General features: G+C 38.7%; 1 protein-coding gene across 20 annotated transcripts in view; it reads right to left on the reverse strand.

The window, feature by feature from the left end:
* Positions 1–9,731: 9,731 nt before the first annotated feature.
* The window catches only part of NOD1 (nucleotide binding oligomerization domain containing 1), a 92,404-nt gene continuing 77,086 nt past the window's right edge, over positions 9,732–25,049 (reverse strand). For 15 of the 20 annotated variants that reach the window (XR_010322743.1, XR_010322745.1, XR_010322744.1 and 12 more), the window contains 2 exons: positions 24,604–24,772; positions 9,732–18,502 (listed from right to left, as the gene is read on the reverse strand). The gene's annotated coding sequence lies outside the window, so the exon portion shown is untranslated. The remainder of the gene's footprint in view (positions 18,503–24,603; positions 24,773–25,049) is intronic. The other 5 variants (XR_010322742.1, XR_010322739.1, XR_010322729.1 and 2 more) reach the window with 4 other exon arrangements.

Raw genomic sequence — 25,049 nt, forward strand, 5'->3', positions numbered from 1 at the left:
AGAATTAACTCATCTCGTTAGTCATTTGGATATGAAATGAGACAAGACCAGGATGCTTTCACATTGAAAAGCTGAATTTCAAAGATAAAATCTCTACCTGGGGAAAACTGATTATGCTAGAAGTATTTGCTGGAGAACCAGAGGTATACCTAGAAATCAGTGCTGTCGAGTCGATTCCAACTCATAGCGACCCTATAGGACAGAGCAGAACTGCCCCATAGAGTTTCCAAGGAGTGCCTGGCAGATTCAAACTGCCGACCCTTTGGTTAGCAGCCATAGCACTTAACCACTACGCCACCAGGATTTCCAACCAGAGGTATAAGAACACCAATTCTAAAATGAAGGAATTGAATCTTAAGTGGAAGGCAGAACATTGAGAGAAGCCAGACAAAAACAGTTGGCAAGGTGTGAAAAGGCAAAGTGTGTGTGTGTGTGTGTGTGTGTGAGGGGCTAAGTTTCTAGATTCAAACATTGCCAACACTGTTAGAAGAGTCACTGAGTACATAATAGTTGGGGTACACTGAGCTAGTTTAAAGACATTTAGGTTGACTGTGTTGGATGTCTCCCTGACCTCCCCTTCCATCCTTAGTTCCAGATGCCCATGGGAGTGGGGTCATAATTTCCCAGGTTTGCTTAGTGAAGCACTGAGGTGCACACTGAAGCATTCTTAAGATCTCTGTGTTTCTCTTGTCCTGTACCCTTTCCATTATAATAGTTGAAATGGCTAATAGTACTGCTTCTCAGATGTTTGGAATCAGTGTCTTGTAATAGTAGATAGATGAAAGTAGACATCTGTCCTGGTGGATGCTGTTACTGTGATGAATTTGGTTAGGCTAAGCAGGAGGAGGGCCAGAAGAGGTTCTTGGAAAACTGGGTTTTCACCGGCTGTACCACTGTCATCTTTGTTTAAGGAAGAACAGGAAGATGAGGGATAGTAAACTTACAGTGTCTGTCCAAGCACCAGAAACCTTGGAGTATCTTTGTGGGTCGAGGAAGCAACTCCCCACAAATTCTCTAATCTGATACAAAATATCCATGGAAACACCAATTCCTAGCTTTCACAAGTTTTTCCAAATAGGTACAAAGATGATTAGATAACCTAGACCAGGTATCCCTCAAAAGCAAAGACTGTGAGAATAATAGAGCCTTAGCACCTGAAAGGAGTATATCCTAAGATGCCCCCCCCAAAAAAAAACCTAAAATCATAAATATCATCAGATAATTTGTGATTTTCCACATAAAGTGCAGTAAAAATAACAATGGTTTCCCTGCAGAGCCTTAATTATACAATAATTAAAAGGCAGAGTTGTTAAATTCTGCAGCTACAATAAACCATACAACGCCTTATTCCTTTATTACTGTTTTCCATGAACTTTGGAGTTCAATGTTTATTATTTTTGTGATATTTCAAGAGTAGATGACCAAACAAAACCTTGCCAACCAATTCAGTTTGGGATTTGGATGCTTTCTGATATTAGCCTGATCATTCATTAGATGAGTAACAACACATATGCCACCATATGAGCAATTTGAATGTATAATTCAGAAAAATATCAAATAACTATGTCATGAGCCTTTCAAGGTAGCTCCTTAATGTTTAAATTAAAATGTCATTAAATCTGTAAATGCTAATGGTATTCAGATCCAAATATTCAGAGAATAGCCATTAAGGAAGTCAAAATGTATACAGTTCCCCCATTGTTGAAGTTCACACATGGCAAAGGCCAAAGGCCTTCCTAAACTAAACCAAACCCATTGCCATCCAGTTGTTCCAGTGACCCTATAGCACAGAGCAGAACTGCCCCATAGGGTTTCCAAAGAGAGGCCGAAAGGATTCAAACTGCCGACCTTTTGGTTAGCAGCTGAGCTCTTAACCACTGTACCACTAAGACTCCGACAAAGGGCTTCCTAGGGTATTTAAATATCTAAACTATTACCATTTTAGCATACAATCAATATAAAAATTGTCAGTGGGATATTTTACATTGTTTTTTCATTTTTTGAAGTCCAGTGTGAATTTAAAGCACATCTCTATTAAGACTAGACACATTTAAAGTGCTCAAGAGCCATATGTGGCAGTGGCTACCATATTGGACAGCACAGATCTGGATGACTCTGAGAGGTTGGTTTTTCTGTCCCTATCTGTCTTTTACTTGAATATTTTTGAAGGCTTTGTAATTCCAATTTTGTGAAGTCATAGGTCCATCAAAGTTAATTTAGCCACCAGGCATGAGCACAGCTGGTTCTATATTATTACTAAATTACAGCAGAGTTTTCTGATTTTTCTAATGAAAAGTGTTGGAGGAAGGGATGAGAGTCTAATGAATTATCTTTACGGACATTCATAGATAGTTCTGGGGTCTCATTGTGATTGCAGTTGCTTGGTAAGGATCCACAGGCTCTGAGTACCTGATCAGTTAAATCATCAGCAGTTAGTGTGTTTGTAAGGTTTTAGCCAAATGATCAACAGGAATTGTGAGCAGTACGAATGAATAGCTCTAACCAGAGTTGTTCCCTGTGTTAAGTTCTACTGAGACAGTTTCATGAGTTTTAGGTCTTCCAACAGGGTTGACGTTCTACCAGATCCACTCTTGAACTGCTAAACTTGTCTGTCAAGACCTTTTAGTCACAAAACTAAGACTCCTCAAAATCCAGCGTAGTAGTTACCAATGGTCAAATCTAAGCTGAACCTCCGTAAGGTGCTCCATAGTCTGCCTGAGGATTCAGTGCTACAGTGCCGTGTTGGAGGGAGTCACGGTTTGGGGTTGGCAGGGAGTTTCTCTAAGAGGTTGGGCTACACACTGGGAATCCCCATAAGCCAGTGGTTCTTTAACTTGGCTAAATATTAGATCAGTGCAGGAGGGGGAGGGAAGGCAGGGACAGCTTTTTAAATTTATTAAGGCCTTAACCACACCCCAGAGATTCCAAGTTAATTGTTCTGGTGTGATTCTGTTATACAGCCAGTGTGTGACCTATCTAGGGTTTTCTCACATACTCTGAAAATCGGGTCCTTGAGGAGGAAAGGGAGCCAAGCACGTCTGAGAGAACTCTGTGACTAAGCTCTAGCCACATCCCCTCCAGTTCTCTTCTCTGTCACATTGAACTCTTGCCTCTTTTTTGGATGAAAAACTTTAATATCAGTACACATTCTTCCCAACTCTGTGGCTCATAGAATAAACTCTGCCTGACTCAGCTGGTCTCTGATCTTAGACTCCTAAAAGCCTTTTCTGTCACTAGAACTTGGCTGTGACAAAGCAAACACCCGTAATACAAGGAATTAAGTACCAGGAATGAAAAATGTAGCAGTTCATAATTCAAAAATAATGTCCTGTTATACTCACATCAGTGACTAGAAAGCCACTGTGACCTAAGTAATATCATTTAGTCTGATTTTTATTGGTAATTTTCAGAAACCTTCTCATCCTGAAAAAGAATGTGTGGGAGTTATTGGAACTAGAATACAGAGTGAACCAAAGTGTTGGTTCATTCATTAAGCATATATTGAACATTTGCTAGATTTAAGGTACTGTGTGAGATACTGTGTATACAGTGGTGGGGAAAACAGACAATTCCCTTTAGTGAGCTTACAGTTCAGTATTCCTAACAAAAGTTATAGTATAGCTAGCATATAAATAACACAGATGTGTGAAACCTAGTTCTTGAGTAAGCATTTGTGTTAGATCCCACAAGGCATAAGGTTATTGGAGTAATTGGAAAACCCTTTATTTGGCTATGCATCTGGTAACAGTTTTATATCTTATGCCAGACCCCAATATGTGTCAGTGTTCCCAAAACAAAAGTGAAAGTACTGCAAACACTAGGATTACAGTAAAGACAACCAGACAGATTTTGTAACTCATTTCCCTATTTAGAAATCTGTTTCCTAAATAAAAACAAAGTTATATTTCTAATCAAAAATTTTTCTTCCTGTCTTTTTAAAAGCAATTTAGTTGAGTTGCAATTTATACACAGTGAAATACAAGTATGATCTGATGAGTTTTCACAGATACTTACGTTTGTGAAACCATCACCATGCCTCTGAGTCTGTTCCTACTCATAGCGACCCTATGTACAACAGAAAGAAACACTGCCTAGCCCTGCACCATCCTAACAGTCATTGCTATATTTGAGCCCATGGTTGCAACCACTATGTCATTCCATCTCTTCAGGGTTTTCCTCTTTTTCGCTCACCAAAAAAAAAAAAAAAAAAAAAATTTTTTTCTACTTTACCAAGCACGATGTCCTTCACTAGGGACTAAGTGGTCCTTCCTGATAACATGTCCAAAGTAAGTGAGATGAAGTCTCTCCATCCTCCCTTTTAAGGAGATGTCTTAGTCATCTAATACTGCTATAACAAATATACCACAAGTGGATGGCTTTAACAAAGAGAAATTTATTTTCTCACAGTCCAGTAGCCTGAAGTCAGAATTCAGGGTGCCAGCTCTAGGGAAAGGCTTTGTCTCTCCTCCTGCTCTGGAGGAGGGTCCTTGCGATTTTTCAGTCTTCCCTTGGTATGGGAGCATCTCAGCGTGGGAATCTCAGTTCCAAAGGACACGTTTTGCTCCCAGCCCTGCTTTCTTGGTGGTATGAGGTCCCCATGTCTGTTCTGCTCGCTTCTCTTTTATATCTCAAAAGAGAGTGGCTTAAGACACACCTAATCTTGTAGACCTCATCAGTACAACTGTCGCTAATCCATCATTATTACATCATAGTGATAGAATTTACAACATAGAGGGAAATCACATCAGAAGATAAAATGGTCATCTCACAATCATGCAAGGGAATCATGACCTAGCCAAGTTGACATGTTTTGGGGGCACCCAACTCAATCCATGACTGGAGCATTCTGGCTGTTCTTCTTCGAAGACAAATTTGTTCGTTCTTCTGGCAGTCTATGGCATATTCGGTATTCTTCACAAAAAACGTTGTAATTCAAAGCCATCAGTTCTTTGGTATTCGTTGCCCAGCTTTCACATGCATATGAGGTGATTGAAAATACCATGGCTTAGGTCAGGCTTACCTTAGTCTCAAACTGACATCTTTCCTTTTGAACACTTTAAAGGGGTCTTTTGCAGTAGATTTGCCCAGTGCAATGTTATTTGATTTCTTGATGGCAGCTTCCATGGACATTGATTGTGGATCCAAGTAAAATAAAATCCTTGATAACTTTTCATCTTTTCTCCATTTATTACGATGTTACTTCTTGGTCCAGTTATAAGGATTTTTGTTTTCTTTATGTTGAGGTATAATCTGTACTGAAGGCTATATAGTCTTTATCTTCATCAGTAAGTGCTTCAAGTCCTCTTCACTTTCAGCAAGCGAGGTTGTGTCATCTGCACAGCGCAGGTTGTTAATGCTTCTTCCTCCGATTCTTATGCCTCATTCTTCTTCATATAGTCCAGCTTCTCGAATTACTTGCTCAGCATACAGATTGAATAAGTATGGTGAAAGAATACAACCCTGACGCACAACTTTTCTGACTTTAAACCATGCAGTATCCCCTTGATCTCGTCAAACGACTGCCTCTTGGTCTATGTACAGGTCCCTCACGAGCACAGTTAAGCGTTCTGGGTGGAATTCCCCTTCTTCACAATGTTACCCATAGTTTGTTTTGACCCACACAATCAAATTCCTTTGCATAGTCAATAAAACACAGGTAAACATCTTCTGGTATTCTCTGCTTTCAGCCAAGATCCATCTGACATGAGTAATGATATCCCTCATTCCATGTCCTCTTGTGAATCAGCTTCAGTTTCTGGCAGTTCTCTGTCAATACACTATTGCAACCATTTTAAATTATTTTCAGCAGACTTTTACTTGCATTGATATTAATGATATTGTTTGATAATTTCCACATTCTGTTGTATCACCTTTGGATCAGGTACATATGTGGGTCTATTCCAGTCAATTGACCAGCTAGCTGCCTTCCAGATTTCTTGGCATAGACAAGTGAGTGCATCCAGGGTTTCACCCATTCATTGAAACACCTCAATTGGTATTCTGTCAGTTCCTGGAGTCTTGTTTTTCACCAATACTTTCAGTGCAGCTTGGACTTCTCCTTAAGAATTATCAGTTCTTGATCATATGCTACCTCCTGAAATGGTTGAGGACTGAAAACATTTTTTTGGAGCAATGGCTCTTTGTATTCCTTCTATCTTCCATCCTATCTTCTATTCCTTCCTGCACCATTCAATATTTGCCCATAGAATCCTTCAGTATTGCAACTCAAGGCTTGAGTTTTTTTCTTCAGCTCTTTCCGCTTAAGAAATGCCAAGCCTGTTCTTCTTTTGGTTTTCTAACTCCGGGTCTTTTCACATTTCGTTACAATACTTTACTTTGTCCTCTTGAGCCACCGCCCTTTGAAATCTTCTGTTCAGCTCTTTTACATCATCATTCCTTCTATTCCATTTCGCTACTCTACATTCAAGAGCAAGTTTCAGAGTCTTTTCTGACATCCATTTTGGCCTTTTCTTTCTTTCCTGTCTTTTTAATGACCTTTTGCTTTCTTTATGTATGATGTCCTTGATGTCATCCCAAGACTCGTATGGTCTTTGGTCAGTAGTTTTCAATGTATCAAATCTGTTCTTGAGGTAGTCCCTAAATTCAGGTGGGATATACCCAAGGTCATTCTTTGGCTCTTGTGGACTTGTTCTAATTTTCTTCAGCTTAAACTTGTATATGAGCAATTAATGGTCTGTTCCACAGTCAGCCCCTGGTCTTGTTCTAATGATATTGAGCTTCTTCATTGTCTCTTTCCTCAGATGTAGTCTATGTGATTCCTGTGTATTTCATCCAGTGAGGTCCATGTAAATAGTTACCATTTTTGTTGTTGAAAAAATATTTGCAGTGAGTAAGTCATTGATCTTGCAAAATTCTGTCATGCCATCTCCAGCATCATTTCTGTTATCAAGACCATATTTTCCAACTACTTATCCTTTATTTCTGATTTCACATTCTAGTCACCAGTATCAATGCATCTTGATTACATGTTTGATGAATTTCAGACTGTAGATGCTGGTTAAAAATCTTCAATTTCTTCATCTTTGGCATTAGCAGTTGGTGTGTAAATTTGAATAATAGTCGTACTAACTTGTCTTCCTTATAGGCATATCAATATTATCCTATCACTTACAGCATTGTACTTCAGGGTAGATCTTGAAATGTTCTTTTTGATGAATGCGAAGCCATTCCTTTTCAATTTGTCATTTCCAGCATAGTAGACCACATGATTGTCTAATTCAGAATGGCCAATACCAGTCCATTTCAACTCACTAATGCCTAGGATATCAATCTTTATGCATTCCATTTTTTTTTATGACTTTCAGTTTCCTTACGTTCATACTTTGTACATTCCACGTTCCCATTATTAGGGAATGTTTGCAGCTCTTCTCATTTTGAGTCATGCCACATCAGCCAGTGAAGGTCCCAAAAGCTTTACTCCATCCATGTCCTTAAGGTTGACTCTACTTTGAGGAGGCAGCTCTTCCGCAGTTGTATTTTGTATGTCTTCCAACCGCAGGGGCCCATCTTCTGGTGTTATATCAGACAATATTCTGCTGCTGTCTGCAAGGTTTTTATGGGTCAATTTTCTTAGAGTAGATTGCCATGTCCTTTCTTCTGCTCTGTCTTAGTCTGGAAGCTCTGCTGAAATCCACCTACTACGGGTGACCCTGCTGGTTTTTGAAATACCGGTGGCAGAGCTTCCAGCATCACAGCAACATGCAAGCCACCACGTTATGACAAACTGACTGATGAGTGGCGGAGAACGTTTTTATCATGCCTCAAAAGTTATCCTTTGCAGTCGGCATTTCCTCCCAATTCACCCCTAGCCCTAGGTAGCCACTGATTTCGCTTTGCATGTGTACTTTTTTGTGTGTAAAACTTGTTTTACTCAGCATAGTATCTATAAGTCATTAATGATGTTTCTATCAGTAGTTCTTCAATACTAGTGAGTCGGAGTACATTATAGGAATATACTACATGTTGCTATACTCGCTCCTATCATTGGATACCTGGCTATTTATAGTTCAGGGCTGTTATGAGTAAAGTGGCAATGAACATGTCAGTACAAATCTTTGAATACATGATTTCTTTTGAATAAATACCTATGCATAGAATTACAGAGTCACATGGTAAGACTTTAACCTTACATGATACTGCCAGAATGTTTTTCAAAGTGGTTGTACCCTTTGACATCCCCACCAGTAATGTTTGAGGGTTTTGGTTTCTCTACATCATTGCCAGCACTTGCTGTTGTCTGCCTTGTAATGATGGCCATGCTAGTTGGTATGTAGTGGCATTTCATTGTGGTTTTAGTTTGAATTTCCTTAACCACTGATGGTGTTAAACATCTTTTTATATGCTTATTTGCTTTTCCTGTATCTTCTTTGGTGAAGGGTCTGTTCAAATTTTTAACCCATTATTTTTAACAGCTTTGTTGAGGCATAATTTACATACCATAAAATTTATCCATTTAAAGGATACAATTAATGGTTTTTAGTATTTTAGAGTTAGGCAGCCCTCAGCATAGTCTAACTTTAGTATATTTTCATTGCCCCCAAAATCAATCTCATACTGATTAGCAGTCATTTTCCATTTCCCCGTGGCAACTACTAATCTGTTTTATACATCTATACATTTGCTGTTTCTGGATATTTCAAGTAAGTGGAATCATACAATATTTCATTTTTTTTTTGTCTGACTTCTTTTCACTTAACATGTTTCTGAGGTTGATCCATGTTGTGCCAAGTATCAGTAATTCCCTTTTTTTGCTGAATAATATTCTGTTGTGTGGATGTGCCATGTTTGTTTATCCATTCATTTACCAGTTGATGGACATTGGCACTGTTTTTTTTTTTTTTGTCTATTATGAATAATGCTACTACAGACATTCCGTTTCAAGTCTTTGTGTGGACATACGTTCACAGTTGTCTTGGGTAGGTAGTATTATTTAGAAGTGGAATTACTGGGTCATATCCATGCCACCTCACACACCATCCTGGAAAATGTTGGAGCTTATCAAGGCCCATTCATGTTGTCTCGTTATCCAGCTCTCCATGTTTACTTTCTGGCTGTCTTGCCCATCTGTTGCTTGCCTCACCCAGTATTGCAGCCTCCAGCTGGCTGCGTGTTGACTTCCCTCGATTGTTGGCCATCAAGGTTAATATTGTTTTCAGCAACACCCCTGCTCCTGAGTTTTTCCCGCACTTTGCCTCAAATCAGTTCAACCTGCCCCAAGGGGAGACTGCAGTCCCTCACAACCTACCTTCCCCCAGTAGCACTATGGTGCTACAGAGCTAGGGGAGGGGGCAGGGGCGGGGACTGGGAGGCAGGTGTTGGGAGCAACCTCAAGCTAAAATGCCCCAGACTCCTGTTGTTCTTACCACAGAGTTCAGTAGGCTTTCTTGAGTAAACATTTCTCAGTTTGTTGCATACCTTTGGTCATTTTCCAAAGTTCTAAAATGATTGGACAATCTTGTCCAGCTCTATCATTCCTTTTTGGGGAGAAAATTTGCCAAACTCCTCACCTAGCCTTCCTGGAACTCTCACTGGGCTGCTCATATTTTAATTGAGTTTTTATCATCTTATTGAGTTATAAGAGGTTTTATATTTTCTAGATACAAATCTTTAATCAGATACGTGATTTGCAAATACTTCCTCCAAGTCTACCTTTTCGTTTTTTGTTTTATCTTGATTACTGTAGATTTATGCTAAGTATTGAAATCATCACCTTCCATTTTGAAAAGAGTTTGTTGAGCACAAAATTCTGGGTTGTCAATTTTTTTTTTTTTCCCCAGCCCTTTAAAGATACTGCTCTAAGAATTGGATCATTTGTAGGCTTGTTTTTGGGTGGTTGATGCTGTTTCAGAGAAAATGTTTCCCTAACATTAATAAAGTGACTTGTATAGGTCCTGGGAAAGGTTATAAGTTACATCCAGTCTGATTCAGTTTGGATGATTTTCTTGACCAGGTTGTTTAAGTATATGGCAGTAGGTAAGATAGGGGAAAGGAAAGAAACTTCCTTCTCTTTATAGAACTTTTCATTCCAGCTGTGGTTTAAGAAATATACTGAGTAAACGTTGCCAGTAATGGGACTAAGCAATACACAGGTGTCCTTAATATGATAATATATAGCACCACTTATGTGATATTCCTATTAAAAATGCATAACCTGAATCTAATCCTAAGGAAACATCAGATAAACCCAAATTAGGGACATTCTGCAAAATAACTGGCCTCTTCAGATTGGTCAGCTTTTAAAATACAAAGAAAGGCTTTCATACTGTTTCAAATTAGAGGAGACTAAAGAGACAAGAAACTGAGTACAATGCATAATGCTGGATATTCTTTTGCTATAAAGGATAATACATCAGGACATTGAACAAAACCTCAAGATCTATAGATGAGGTAATAGTATTATTTCTATATTAACTTCCTGATTTTAATAACTGTTAAGAAAGTTTTTTGTTTTTAGGAAATAAACACTGAAATATTTACAGCAAGTTCACACAGCAACTTAAATGATTGAGAAAAAAAGAGAGGAGGGTAAAGCAAAAGTAGAAAAATGTTAATGTTTGGGGAATCTAGGTTAAGAGTATCTGAGGTTTTTGTTTTCATCTTGCAACTTTTTGTAAGTCTGAAATTACGTTGTCACAGCAACACCTAAACATTAAGAGAGGGGGAGATGACATTTGGTCTCAGCCTTTCTCAAGTTGAGCTCAACAAGCTCAGCTGGCACAGCCCACTACTTACACTTAGGAATTGTGTAACAATAGTAGCTACCATTTGTTATGTACCTACAACTGCCAGACATTGTCCTAGGCAATTACTTCATCACCCTTAAATATCACAGCAACCATATGAGGTATGTACTGTTACCTCTTGTATAAACAAAAAAAACCCAGTGCCATTGAGTCAATTCCAGACTGCCCCATAGGGTTTCTAAGGAGCAACTGGTGGATTTGAACTGCAGACCTTTTGGTTAGCAGCCAAGCTTTTAAACACTGCTCCATCTCTTGTGTAGATGCAGAAAATGAAAACAAAAAATTTGAGTAACTTCCTCAAGATTGCAAAACAAACACAAAGCCATTGGGAGCAGTACACTGCTAATCGACTCAAAAGCCCTGCTCCTTCCGCTATGCTAGATTGCTTCTGTGAAGAAAGTGTTGATGATATAGTGTTCTTGGCTTAGAAATGTAGAAAGTTTTCCATGGTGCTTGACTTAAAAATTAGATAATGCCAATTTGTAAGTATTTGCATAGCTTTACATCTGTGCATATAATGAATGACAGTGGTAATACAAATGACAAGAAAGACCTCAATTGGGCATTCTTAAAGTTGTCAGGGTTTTCATTTTTCTTGGGACAGCAATCAGTGTCCCTAGAAACAGCAGTCGAGAAATCAGATAACTTACTGCATTGAGCAAAATCTTTATCAAAAGACCTCTTTAATGTGTTGAAAAGCAAAGGCATTACTTTGATGACTGCGGTGAGCCTGACCCAAGCCATGGTTTTTTCCATCACCTCATATGCATGCAAAAGCTGGACAATAAAAAAGGAAGACCAAAGAAGAATTGATGCATTCGAATTGCGGTGTTGGTGAAGAATATTGACTATACCGTGGACTGCCGGAAGAATGGACAAAATCTGCCCTAGAGGAATTACAGCCAGAATGATCCATAAAAGCAAAGATGGTGAGACTTCATCTTGCATACTTTGGACGTGTAATCAGGAGGGACCAGTTCCTAGAGAAGGACATCATACTTGGCAAAGTAAAGGGTCAGTGGAAAAGAGGGAGATCCTCAGTGAGATGGACTGACACATTGGCTGCAAAAATGAGCTCAACATAGCAACTATTGTGAGGATGGTGTAGGACTCGGCAACGTTTCATTCTGGTGTACATAAGGTTGCTATTATCAGAACCAACTCAACACTACCCAGCAACAACAAACAGTATTAGAGTTGACCACAATCTTAGCTTTATAATATTTTCATAAATACTAGACAGTGCTTTCCCTTGTCTGGCAAAGTGAGAACTCAAGCCATGCTAATGGTTTCTGGTATTTGAATTTTTAGCTGACAGTCAAGTCAGTGAGCTTTTTAAAAATCTCTATTTGGGACAGTTACAAAAAGAAGTATGTGTTCATTATAGGAAAACCTGTAAATACCTACTTACTCAAAAAAAAAAAAAAAACCCAAATTCTGCTGTGCATAGATAACCACTGTTACTATTTGATAAAGATACTTCTCAATCAGTGCAAACATAATTTTACATAAATGGCATCATACCATATATGCTGTCTTTCAACCTGCACATTCAACAGTACATCACAAATATCTTTGCTTGTCAGAGGTACTCCACCATTTTGATGATAACATCATACCACTGTTGGCATAGACTATAATTCCCTTAATCATCTTACTGTTGAAATTTTAAGTAGTTTCCCATTTACACTTCTACCAATGGGACATAGGAGTTCAAGTTTCCCCACACTTTGCAACTATTGTGACTGTTTTCCATCTTTGCTATTCTTGATAAGCAAAAAATCATTTTCCATTGTAGTTGTTTCATAATGTAATTAAACTTTTTTTTTTTTTTAATAGTGTGCTGGCCATTTATATTTGTGAGTTATTTATGATTATTGCCTGGTTTTTCTGTTTTGGGTTGAAGGGTTTTTTTTTGTTTTTTAATGGTGGTAGTCATTTAATATATCTTTAAATGGTGAGAATATTAATCCTTAATACATGTTGGAAATGTGTTTTTCAGATTGTCATTTGTTTTCAAGTCTTATTTATGGTGGTTTTTTTATAGTTACACTTTTTTGCTGTTCAACGTTTTTACCTTTTTTATAAAAACAATCAAATTTATCAATCTTTTCCTTTGTTTTTAATGCTTGGCATCTTGTTTAGAAGGATTTACCCATCTCAAGTTTATATAAGTTTTCACTTGTATTTCCTCCTGGTAACATTATATATAATTTATTTTAAAAATATAGAACTTATTATTCTGCACAATATATTTGAAAAAGAAAGATCTCAGCAAATACACTTTCCTTTAAATTGGGAAAATCAACTATGTCTTAGTTATTCCAGTGCTGCTATAATAGAAATACCGCAAATGGATGGCTTTAACAAAGAGAAATTTATTCTCTCACAGTCTAGGAGGCTAGAAGTCCAATTTCAGGGTGCCAGCTCCAGGGGAAGGCTCTCTGTCGGCTCTAGGGGAAGGTCCTTGTTATCAATCTTCCCTGATCAAAGTGCATCTCAGCACAGGGATCCCCAGCCTAAAGGACCAGCTACTCTCCTGACTCTTGTTTCTTGGTGGTATGAGGTCCCCATGTCCCTCTGCTTGCTTGTCTCTTTTATATCTCAGGAGATTGATTTAAGACACAACCTAATCTTGTAGATTGAGTCCAGCCTCATTAACATAACTGCCACTAATCCCACCTCATTAACATCATAAAGGTAGGATTTAGAACACTTAGGAAAATCACATCAGGTGATCAAAATGGTGGACAGTCACACAATACTGGAAATCATGGCCTAGCGAAGTTGGCACATTTTGGGGGGACATAATTCAGTCCATAACAAACTAAGTTTTTTAAGAGCTGCTGAGTCAGTGCTGGAATAAGAATTAATAGATAATAATTTTTTATATACAATATTTACGTTCTTCTTCCACATCTTCAAATGGCTGGCACTTAATATTCAGACCTCAGCGTAAATGTCACTTCCTCAGAAAGGCCTTCTCTGATTATAACATAGGCTGTATCTGATCACTCGGCCTGAAGAAGACAACAACTCAGGAGTCCTCATTCCTATTCCCTGTTGAATTTTCCTCATAGCACTTATCACTGTCTGATCTCATCATGTTTGTTTGCTTGTTTATCATCACTCTTCTTGCACTGGAATGTGGGCTCCCTAAAAACAGCGATCTTTTCTGGCTTGCTCACTGCTGTATTCTCAGAATTTGGAACAGATTCTGGCGCCTAGTAGCCATTCTATATTATAAATATTAAAACTAATGACTGAATAATTCAAAATATATCATTGTGATAATTTTTCAGCATCTTATGATCCAGCAGTATGTCTGAAATCGTACGTTATAGGGAAGGGAATAGAAGAATATATATAAAATAAAACCTTGTGGAGTTATCTAATACCACGGTCATAGTTTGGCCTCACTTAATGGTGAGAAAAACAAGACTGCTAAACAAAGCTATTCATGTGAGCACTATGCTATTAGTACCTTAATAAAGGCATTGTGTTAATGAGATTATGTTAATAATAATAACTTTCATTTTGGAACTATCACTGTGTGCCAGCCATCACGCAAAGTAAGTACCATTATTTCACTCAACCCTTACAACAGCCCTGTAAGATTGTCATCCATGTCTTCATAGGTGAGGAAACTTGGGGAAGGTAAGTATTTTTCCCAAGGCCAAGCTGCTGGTAGGTGACTGTCTAGTTATCTAGTGCTGGTATAACAGAAATATCACAAATGGGTGGCTTTAACAAACAGAAATTTATTTTTTTACAGTTTAGGCGACTACAGGAATTCAGGGTGCCTGACTCTGGGGGTGTAGTGGTTAAGAGCTATGGCTGCTAACCAAAAGGTCAACAGTTCAAATCCATCAGCAGCTCTTTGGAAACTGTATGGGACAGTTCTACCGTGTTCTGTAGTGTTGCTATGAGTTGGAATCTATTTCAGGGCAACGAGTTTGGTTTTGGTTTGGTTGGCCCTAGGGGAAGGCGTTCTTTCTCTGTCAGCCCTGGAGAAAGGTCTTTGTCTCTTCAGCTTCTGCTTCCTGGGTCCTTGGATATCTCCATGTGTCTTGGCATCTCTCTTACACCATCTCTCTCCTTGCCTGCTTATTTTATCTCTGTATCTCAAAAGAGATTAACTCAAGATACACCATACACTAATCCTGTCATTAACCTAACACAGACAACCTGTTTTGAAATGGGATTATAACCACAGGCATAGAGGTTAGGATTTACAACACATTTTTGTTAATAATCAGTCCAGCACACCCCACTCCTATTAATGTGCTGCTCTTAAAAGGAATGTGTGTTATCAGTCATACCTAAACTTTTTTTGTGGTCGCTGATGTAGTTTCACGTGGATGTAAAAGATGTTAGACACGCTTGGAGCAGTTGAGGCTCTGAGAGTTTAGGTAGTTTGCTCAGGATCACACAGAAATAGAACATTAAGTCAAGCACTAGAACAACCTGAGTGTACTCTTCGTCTCTAATTCTTCAGTATCCCAGACTGCTTTCCTCAGTTGTAAGCATGACATTCCTCAAGTGGCTTTTGATTCTGAAGAAAGGCTCTGGGGTTCTTATAGATATCTACAAATTGTTTGACATTCCTCAGATCAAAAGTGGAGTCTTATTCTCCTCCTCTTGAATAATAGAATGCAGTGGAAGTAATGCTTTGTGACTTCTGAGTCTAGGTTAGAAAGAGCAATATAGCTTCTGCCTGGCTGTCTGTTGGGATGTTTGCTCTTAGGATACACCTGCCATGCTATAAGGAAGCCCAGGCCTCATTGAGGACCACATGTAGGCATTTGGGCCAACGGCCCTCCCTGAAGTCCCAGCCAATAGTATCAACCACCAGTCATGTCAGTAGGAAGCTTTCAAGACTGCAACCCCAGCTACCATCTGAGCACAATTTCATAAGAGACCCTGAGTGAAAATCACTGTTGTTAGTTGCCATCTACCTCGTGTGCAGAGTAGAACTGCGCCATAGGGTTTTCACGGATGTGACCTTTCAGAAGGTCACCAGGCCTGTCTTCCAAGGCGCCTTTTCATGGGTTCAAACCACCAACTTGCAGCTTGTCATCAAGTGCTTAGCCTTTGTAGCACCCAGGGACTCCTTCAGTGTCTCCTAGCTGAGCCCAAACTCCAGTACTGTAACAGATCATGGGGTGGTTTGTTATTTAGCAATGGATACACAGAACAGATTTTGCTACCTGAAGTAGGATGTCCCGTAACAGAAACCTAAAATCTGGCATTGGCTTTGAGATAGAGCAACAGTTGAAAGTGGAAGAACCTTGAGGAGACTAGCCTCAATAAGCCTGTGAGTGAGGGCTTAAAGGAAAATTAGGAAAATGTTATTAGAAGCTGGAGGAAAGGAGACCCTTGGTATGTAATGACAAGAGTTTTTGTCACTGTCACCAGCAGTATCATGAAAAATAAGAAATGTACCTAGTAATTCAGTGTCCACCTATTGAGATATCCAGGCAGAGTACTGAAGGGCCATGTGGCTTCTGGAAAGATAAAAAACTGTTAAATTAAGGAACCAAGACTGATTTTTTTTTTTTTAATCATTCTCATTCTCAGCCTCTCCAAACAGCAAATGATGGTAAAATTAAGAAATGGCTTCTGGACAGAAATCAAATCCAGGGATTGTTAGAAAAACATTGTCTAAAGATGAAGCCAAACATGTTACTTGAAGACTTCAGGAAGATTCAAGGTGGTACCTCAAAGTCCCTTTTTGAAAAAGACAAACGGCCTTCTAAGAGTGTGCCTCACAAGTCCTTCCTGTTTAAAAAAAAAAAAAAAAAAATGGCTTCTAAGAGGTTAATGGCATTGTCCCAAAGCAACATTACCGGGAGTTCAAGGTAGGAAAGGCTTGCCTCAAAGAGATTTCTGGGTTTGGCTTTGTCTAATGGAGTAAATCTCCAATATAATTCATAGTAAATCCCAAATTTTAAGAGAATTATATTGGCAGACGTGGCACAGCTTGGACTAATAGGGGTGGAAATGATGCAAAGTGAAAAGAGGCTTTTGGGCCACTAAACTTCTATGAGCAGGAAGCCAACAAAATGAATCAACTGAAGACACTGCTACATTTTGTGGAATAGGAAGGATAATTCAAAAGGCAGGACCAAGACCTGAAAGGACAGAGCCGAAAACTGGAGACTCATGCCCAGAGATTAGTATCCCGACTGAATTTTAGAATTGCTATGGATCATGCGTGCCTCCCATTTTCCTCCCTTTTGAAAGAAGTCTCTTTAGTAGTCTTCTTACTCTGTCACACCATTGTACTTTGGCTGTGTGGAGGGTAGGCAGATAACTTGCCTGTAGTTTACACTACGTAAGATAGCAAGAAACCGTACTCAAAGAAATTTACCTGAGGAGCCTCTGATGTGTCTGGAACCAACTTGGATGACACGGTCCTGGAGCCAGGCTGAACTGTGCTTGTTTTAAATCATGTCCACAACTTTTTTGATAACTACTCCCATCAAGGGGTGGAATTCCAAATTCCATCCTCTTGAGTATGGGCTGGCACTATAACCTTTCCTAACTAATAGAATCTGGTAGAAGTGATGTTGTGTGATCTCCAGAGCTTGGTTTGGCTCTCCATGGAACCAAGCTTCCATGTTGTGAGCAGGCCCAGACCATGTCAACCACCAGATATGTGAGTGAGGAAGCCTTCTAGTTGACTTCAGCCCCAGCCCTCATCTGACTACAACCACATGAGAGACCCCAAATGAGAACTCACTAGCTGAGTCCAGTCAACCCTCATACTTGTGAGAATAAGGTAGTTATGCATTACTTAACGTCCATGATACGTTCTGTGAAATAGGACATTATGTGATTTGGATATTGTGTGAACACCATATTATATACAGGCAGTGCCCGGGTTACCAACATCCGACTTACGGACAACCCATAGTTACAAACCAACCCCCGTAAAGCCTATTATTAAAATTTGAGGTATCTACAATGGTTCATAATAACAAACAGGCAGTGTGCGTCGAAACATTATTACTACTGTGTTATTATGTTAAAGATGTTTTAGTGTATCTGGAAACGTTTTTTAATGTGTTACATGTGGGAAGATGTTGCATTCGCTACATCCACTACATCCCATTCTCCAATCAGGATTTCGAAACTCTGTTACAACCTTATGGGACCAGGGGCGTATATGCAGTCAGATATTATCCAAATGGGCATGTGGCACATGACCGTACATGATTATCGATATTTTATGCCACTATGTTTGGGATAGTTTATTACACACCAGTCAATAACTAGAACAGTGACCTTTCCTAGAAACACTAGAAAATATTCACCAGCATGGTGATGGCCCTGGACATTCTGTTTACTTCTCAAGTAGCGCTCACTTCATATGTTTTCTCTAAATCCCATGTTGACCAGAGGTTCTTATCTACCAGAAGCTCCTCCTTGTTTCAGGATCTTGACACTTCTGAGAATTCTAGAAGAATAATATATTGTTGTTAGGTGCCTTGGAGTCAGCTCTGACTCATAGCGGACCTCTGTACAACAGACCGAACCACTGCCCGATCCTGTCCCGTCCTCCCAATCATTATGCTTGAGCCCACTGTTGCAGCCACTGTGTCAATCCATCTCATTGAGGATCTTCCTCTTTTTCGCTGACCCTCTAGTCTGCCTAGCGTGATGTCCTTCTCCAGGAACTGGTTCCTCTTGATAGATAACATGTCCAAAGGATGTGAGACGAAGTCTTGGCCATCCTTGCAAGAAAAATATAGATTTACAAATTAAAAAAAAAAAATGGCAAGGGAAGTTACATCAGTAAGTGCTACTGTGTTTGAGTAAGAGGAAAAGCAGTGCAGGCAAAAACAGTAGTTTGTGGCAGTTAACCCCAGTCTTTCTAAACTCTAGTGAATGTCAGTGGCTCATTCTAGAAACTCTTTAGCTACATACAAGGCACTTAGTTAACATTCAGTCTTGTTTATTACAATAGGAGCTGAAATGGGCTGCATATAGTAGTTGTGAGCTAAGATAAAGCAAAAAAGCCATTTTTATTCTAATATTTCATCCTTTGGATGCTTTGTAATGCAACTTCATATCACAAAATAATGAATATTTGTGATAGGAACTTTTGAAAATACAAATACAGCACAAAGGGAAAACAATAAAATCCCTCATCTCACTAGATATTTTTTCTCTTAATTTCTTGATAAATGTCTTTCCAGACTCTTCTATGCATATATATTAATGGGATAACATTATATATGATGTTTTATAACCGCTTTTCTCACAGTCATTCCATTTATCATCATATTTTGTATTTGCATAATATTCCATTTCTTGGTTGTGCCATAATGTATTTAAACAATGTCTATTGTTTAATAACCTCCCCCCATCCCAATATTTTACAATTAAAACAACATTTCAATCAGCTTTCTTGTTCAAAGTTGATGGATCGAGGAGTAGGAGTTAAGTTACAAGCTAACCAGTGTAATATCAAACACACCGTAAGCTAATCATTTTATTCTAACTCTGGAAATCTTTCATGCGTCCCATCTTACTCAGAGCCAAAGTAAAGGTCTTTGCCAGAACCTAAAACACCCTACAATTTCTGGCATCAGCATATGTGCGTACACAGACATGTGCCACTCACTCCTACAGTAGCTCATGTTCTACCACACTCCCCTGCAGCCATGCTGGTCTCTTGATGTTCCTGAAACACCTGGCAAAGCTCTGTGTCATGGCTTTTGTATTTGTTCTTCCTTCTGCCTGTGCCACTCTTCCTCCAGGTGTCTACAAGTTGTCCTCTCACTTCCTTTGTTGTTTTTTTCAGATATTACCTCAGCAGCGAGACCTTCTGTGACTTTACATCATAAGATAGGAACATCATACCAGCCCACCCATCTGCTGCCACCCCCTCGTTCCCCAATTTTCCTTACCCTATTTTTTTTTTTGATGACACTTATCTGACAAATTTTATATTTATTGTCACTTTTCTCCTACCAGAATATAAGCACTGTGAAGTCAGGGACTTTGTTAGTTTGATCACTATTGTACCCACAGGGCCTAAAACACGGCTTGACACATAGCTGGCACTCAATATGCTAAATAATAGACTAACTACGAGTTGAAAATCGATTGAATGACACCCAACAACAATACTGGGATTATGGCAAGGGAGTAAGAATAGTATAAGGGATGTTATCTCTTTTAGGTGTGAGATACTCTGTTGGAATTTATGAACCAAAAAGTAGAGATATAAGGGTGATATCTGAAGAGATGAGGTTTTATCAGAAGAACAAAAAACATCATTGAGGATTGTATGAGTTTTGGAGAGTGGAATTGGGTGGGACTGGGGTGGGGTGGATGGGGGCAGCTTCCTTTTGGATGGAGAGGCTTCCTTTTTTTTTTTTTCATTTTGTACCATTCTTTAAGATTTGAAATTTTATGGTGTGCATCTATTGTTTATATAATAAGAACATATTTCGACTTCCAATTTCTGGTCATGGCTGGTTACTAAAGGCAACAACAAAATGTTAGATTTAAAAAAATAAAAGAAGTTTAAAGAGAGTAAATAACTCTCAGGCCAGCTTTTGGATAAGTCTGTAACCAGGGAGGGAAATGGAGTATTGGAACAACCAAGCTACCTATGCTGAGATCTGGTGGTTGCTGATACTGCGAACGCTTGTCCTCTGGTTCTGTGGCCTCGCTGATCAGCACAGACCCCACCTCCAAAGGGGTGTTTGTAGGAACCCTTAACATGAAACTTGGGTCCCAGGGTGCAACATCCTCAAGGTAAGAAATCAGACCAACCCAGCTCCTCTTCCCAACAGTTGAGAATGTAGAGAGGGCTGCCTTGGCACTAAGCATAGCAGGGAAGGGCCAAGAATGGAAAAATCAGTGTCCCTAGGAGGTTTGCCCTGAGGCCTGCTTTCCTGAAGATTAGCTCCTGAAATATGCATAGCTGGAAATGTGGGGGATAACCATTTTCTAAACCCAAATTTGGCAGAACCACAGTAAGAGCTCTCTGGAAAAGGGTTCATCCTTCCTAAGCCTTAGAAGAACCCCTTTAAAATACTTTTTCAAGGGTAATTTTTGCCCAGCAAGCAATAAAGATGACATTAGACAAACAACGTGAATATAAAGAGAATCAGCAGAAATTGAAGACTGGAAAAAAAAACCTGCACAGGCTAGTCAGGCTTATTGAAATATAATTTACATAATGGATAATTCACCTTTTTTAGTGCACAGTTCTATGAGTTTTGGTAAATGCTGTAGTTATATGCCCACCAACACAAGACACAGAACAGTTTTATCACCCTTCCAAATTCATTTGCTTGTGCCTCAGCCCCTAGCAACTACTGGTCTGTTTTCTATACTTATAATTTTGCCTTTTAAACAATGTCATATAAGTGGAATCACACAGTATATAAAGGGCCAGATAAATATTTTAGGCTTTTCAGGTTAATAGAGCCGCTGTCGTACCATGAAAGCAACTATAGACAGTGGAAATGGCTGTATTCTAGTATATACCTTTATTGTCAAACACAGGTAACGGGGCCAGATTTGGCCCATGAGAGTTAATTTGCTGATCCTTGTTCTAAAAGATTTAGGCTTTACATTTAGGTCTATGATCCATTTCCAGTTAATTTTTTTTATATGATAACAAGTATGGCTGAAGGTACATTAGTATTATTTTCAGACTATTCTTTCTCTACTGAATTACCTTTTTACCCTGTCAAAAAAATCAATTGTCCATGTAAGTGTGAGTTTATCCATTTCCAGTTAATTTCTTTTATTTGATACAAGTATGGCTCAAGGTACTTGAGTAGTAGTATTTGCAGACTATTATTTCTCTACTTGTCTTTATACCCTGTCAAAAATCAACTGCCCATAAAAGTGTGGGTTTATTTCTGCATTCTCTATTCTGCCTCTGTGTCTGCCCCTTCCCCAATACTGTCTTGGTTATTTTAGCTTTGCAGTAAGACTTGAAATTAGGTAGTGAGTCCTCCAATTTTATCTTTTTCCCCCAAATGTTTAGATTTTCTAGCTCCATTGCTCTTCCATATAGATTTTAGACTCCACCTGTCAACTACCACAAAAACTTCTGCAAGGGTTTTGACTGGGATTACATTTCATTTTTAGATCAGTTTTGATATCTTAACAATATTTAGTCTTCCAGTCAATGAACATAGTATATCTCTCCATTTACTTTAGTCTTTTAAAATGTCTTTCATCGTATGCTTTCAGCATCCAGATCTTGCACATAATTTGATGGATTTATAACTAAATATTTCATGTTTTTGGTGCAATTGTAAATGGTACTGTTTTTAAAAGTTTAATTTCCAGCTGTTCACATAAAAACACCATTGATTTTTGTGTATGGACTTTGTATCCTATGACCTTCCTAAACTCACTTTTTTGTTCTAGTAACATTTTTTGTAGATTCTCTGGGATTTTCTGCATAGGCAAACATGTTGTCCACAAGTAGAGACTATTCTGTTTCTTCCTTTCTAATCTGTATGCCTTTTTTAATATTTTTCTCTTTCTTTTCCTTCCTCCCTCTCTCCGTCTTTCTCTAACTTTTTTCTTACATTGACTAGGACCTCCAGTAATACGTGAATAGAAGTGATTAACGCTGGGAAACTTGCTTGCTCATGAACTTAAGGGAGAAGCATTTATTCTTTCACTAATAAGCTTATGTTAACTGTAGCTTTTTGTAGATGCCTTTATAAAATCGGGGGCATTCCCTTCTATTCCTGTTTGCTAAGAGGATTTATTGTGAATAGATGTTGGATTTTGTCAAATGTTTTTTCTCCACCTATCAAAATGGTTATATGGTTTTTCTTATTTAATCAGCTGATGTGATGAATTGTGTTGATTAATTTTGGAATGTTGAACCAATCTCTGCTATATTTCTGGATTCAATTTGCTAATATTTGATTGAGGATTTTTACATCTATGCCTATGAGATATATTAGTCTGTAGTTTTCTTGCAGTTTTGATTTTGGTATCAAGGTAATGGAGGGCTTATTAAGAGTTGAGAGTGCTCCTTCTGTTTTCTGGAAGAGTTTACATAGAATACTCTGAATTTTCTTTTAAGCACTGCTTTAGCTGCATCCTTTAGGGTCACCGAGTCGGAATCAACTTGATGGTAACAGGTTTGGTTTTTGGCTGGCTGCATCCCACAATGTGATGTGTTTGGGTGAAAAGCAGTACCTGGGAGAGGTGACCCAAGGCAAAATTTGTGGTTGTACAGTGTTCTTGCCTGTCTCTTATATTGGACATGGCTGCGGAATGGTTATGCTCTCGTTTGATCCACCACGGTCACAGAGTTGCCTTATCTAATCATTGTTCATGACCGTGATCGTTATTTATATTCAGATGGGAGTGTCAGCCCTTCTATTAGTTGCCAAGATTGTTTTTCCCTTTCTAAGCGTCCTGGCTAGAGATAGCATATATCACTTTTACATACATTTCATTGGTCTGAACTCAGTCACATGGCCATACGTAACTGCACAGGAGATTGGGAAGATGATTTTGGTTATATGCCCAGAATGACAATATGAACCAGGTTTAGTAATTATATAACATTCTCTTGTTTCTTTTTTGTTCTTTCTAATTAGTCCCCATCTCTACTCTCATTTCCACTTCCATAGGTATACATCTTAGTGTATTTAATATATATCCCTCTGATCTACCATCCATATATTTAATTAGATTTTTATAAATCTCTGAAAAATACATATGATTGCTTTGAGTTTGTCTTTTTAAAATTTATATAAATACTTATTGTCTGTATGTCATTCTTATTTTTTACCCTATATTATGTTTTTGAGATCTATTCACATTGCTGCATGTAAAGCTATATTGCTGCATGACTGCTTCAAAATAGTTCATTTTATTCATATTGATTCAACATTTAATTATCCATTCCCTTGTGTACAGTCAAAAGCTTTACTAATTTAATAATGTCATATTTATTATTTCAATTATCTTTTGCTGCATAGTAAAACACACCCCTAACTTAGTGGCTTAAAATAACAACAATCACAGATTTTATTCACAAATCTGTGATTTGGGCAAGGATTGGCAGGAATAGTTCATCTCTGCTCCATGCAGCATCAGCTGGAAGTGACTCAAAGTCCAAAGCCTGGAGTTAACTGAAGGGTTGATGTTGGCTGTCCAGTTGGAAATGATCATAATTTTCAACTTAGTTATAATAGTAATGCTAATAGCTATCGTTTATTGAACACCTATCACAGGTTGGACACTCTACCAAGTATTTTACATTTTATCCTTACAATAACCCAACAAAGAAGGTAATTTTCTTATCTTATAGGTGAAGAAATGGATATTCGCACAATTAATATGCCCAGGTTGTACAATAAGTATGGAATCAAAATTTCACCCACATTTCACTAGCCCTAGGACAAGCGTAAGTCTTATTTCCTAAAAAAGCAAATATAATTTGTACTGTCAGACTGTAAGTTCATCCAAATTGTTTCTTCATTTTCCTAGGCACACAACTAGACTCCATTTCCCAGCCCTCACTGAAGTTAGACTTGGTCATGTAATTGAGTTCCAGCCTATGGAATGTGAGTAGATGATATATGCCCTATTTTTAGGTCTGGCCCAATAAAATTCTTATTTGCCACACTGTAAGCTCTTTCCAACCCATAGAGGACAGAGTAGAACTGCCCCATAGGGTTTCCAAGGAGCAGTTGGTGGATTTGAACTGCCAACCTTTTGCTTTAGCAGCCATATCACTTCAACCACTGTACCATCTAGGGTCACTATGGGTTGGAATTGACTTGATGGCAGTGGGGGTTTTTTTTGTTTGTTTGTTTTAAGCTCTTACCAGGGGCAGTGGTGGTTCAGTAGTAGAATTCTTGCTTTCCATGCTTGATACCTGGGTTCGGTTTCTGGCCAATGCACCTTAAGTGCAGCTACCACCCATCTGTCAGTGGAGGCTTGCATGTTGCTATGATGCAGAACAGGTTTCAGTAGGACTTCCAGGCTAAAATAGACTAGGAAGAAAGTTCTGGAGATCTACGTCTGAAAAATTGGCCAGTGAAAACTCTACGGATCACAATGGTCCAATCCTCTTGTACATGGGGTCACCATGAATTGAGGGGCCAACTCAACAGCAGATAATAGAACAACAATACTCTTTCCATTTCTGCCATGTGGTTGACAATGCCCAAGGTGACCTTGGAAAACACACATTGGAGATGGCAAGGACTGGCCGCCTGGGTCCCCGAATCACTATGAAACAGAGCCTCCTGCCACCAATCTGAAATCTAC

This window comes from Loxodonta africana, chromosome 8, assembly GCF_030014295.1.
Source record: "Loxodonta africana isolate mLoxAfr1 chromosome 8, mLoxAfr1.hap2, whole genome shotgun sequence".
NCBI lineage: Eukaryota > Metazoa > Chordata > Mammalia > Proboscidea > Elephantidae > Loxodonta > Loxodonta africana.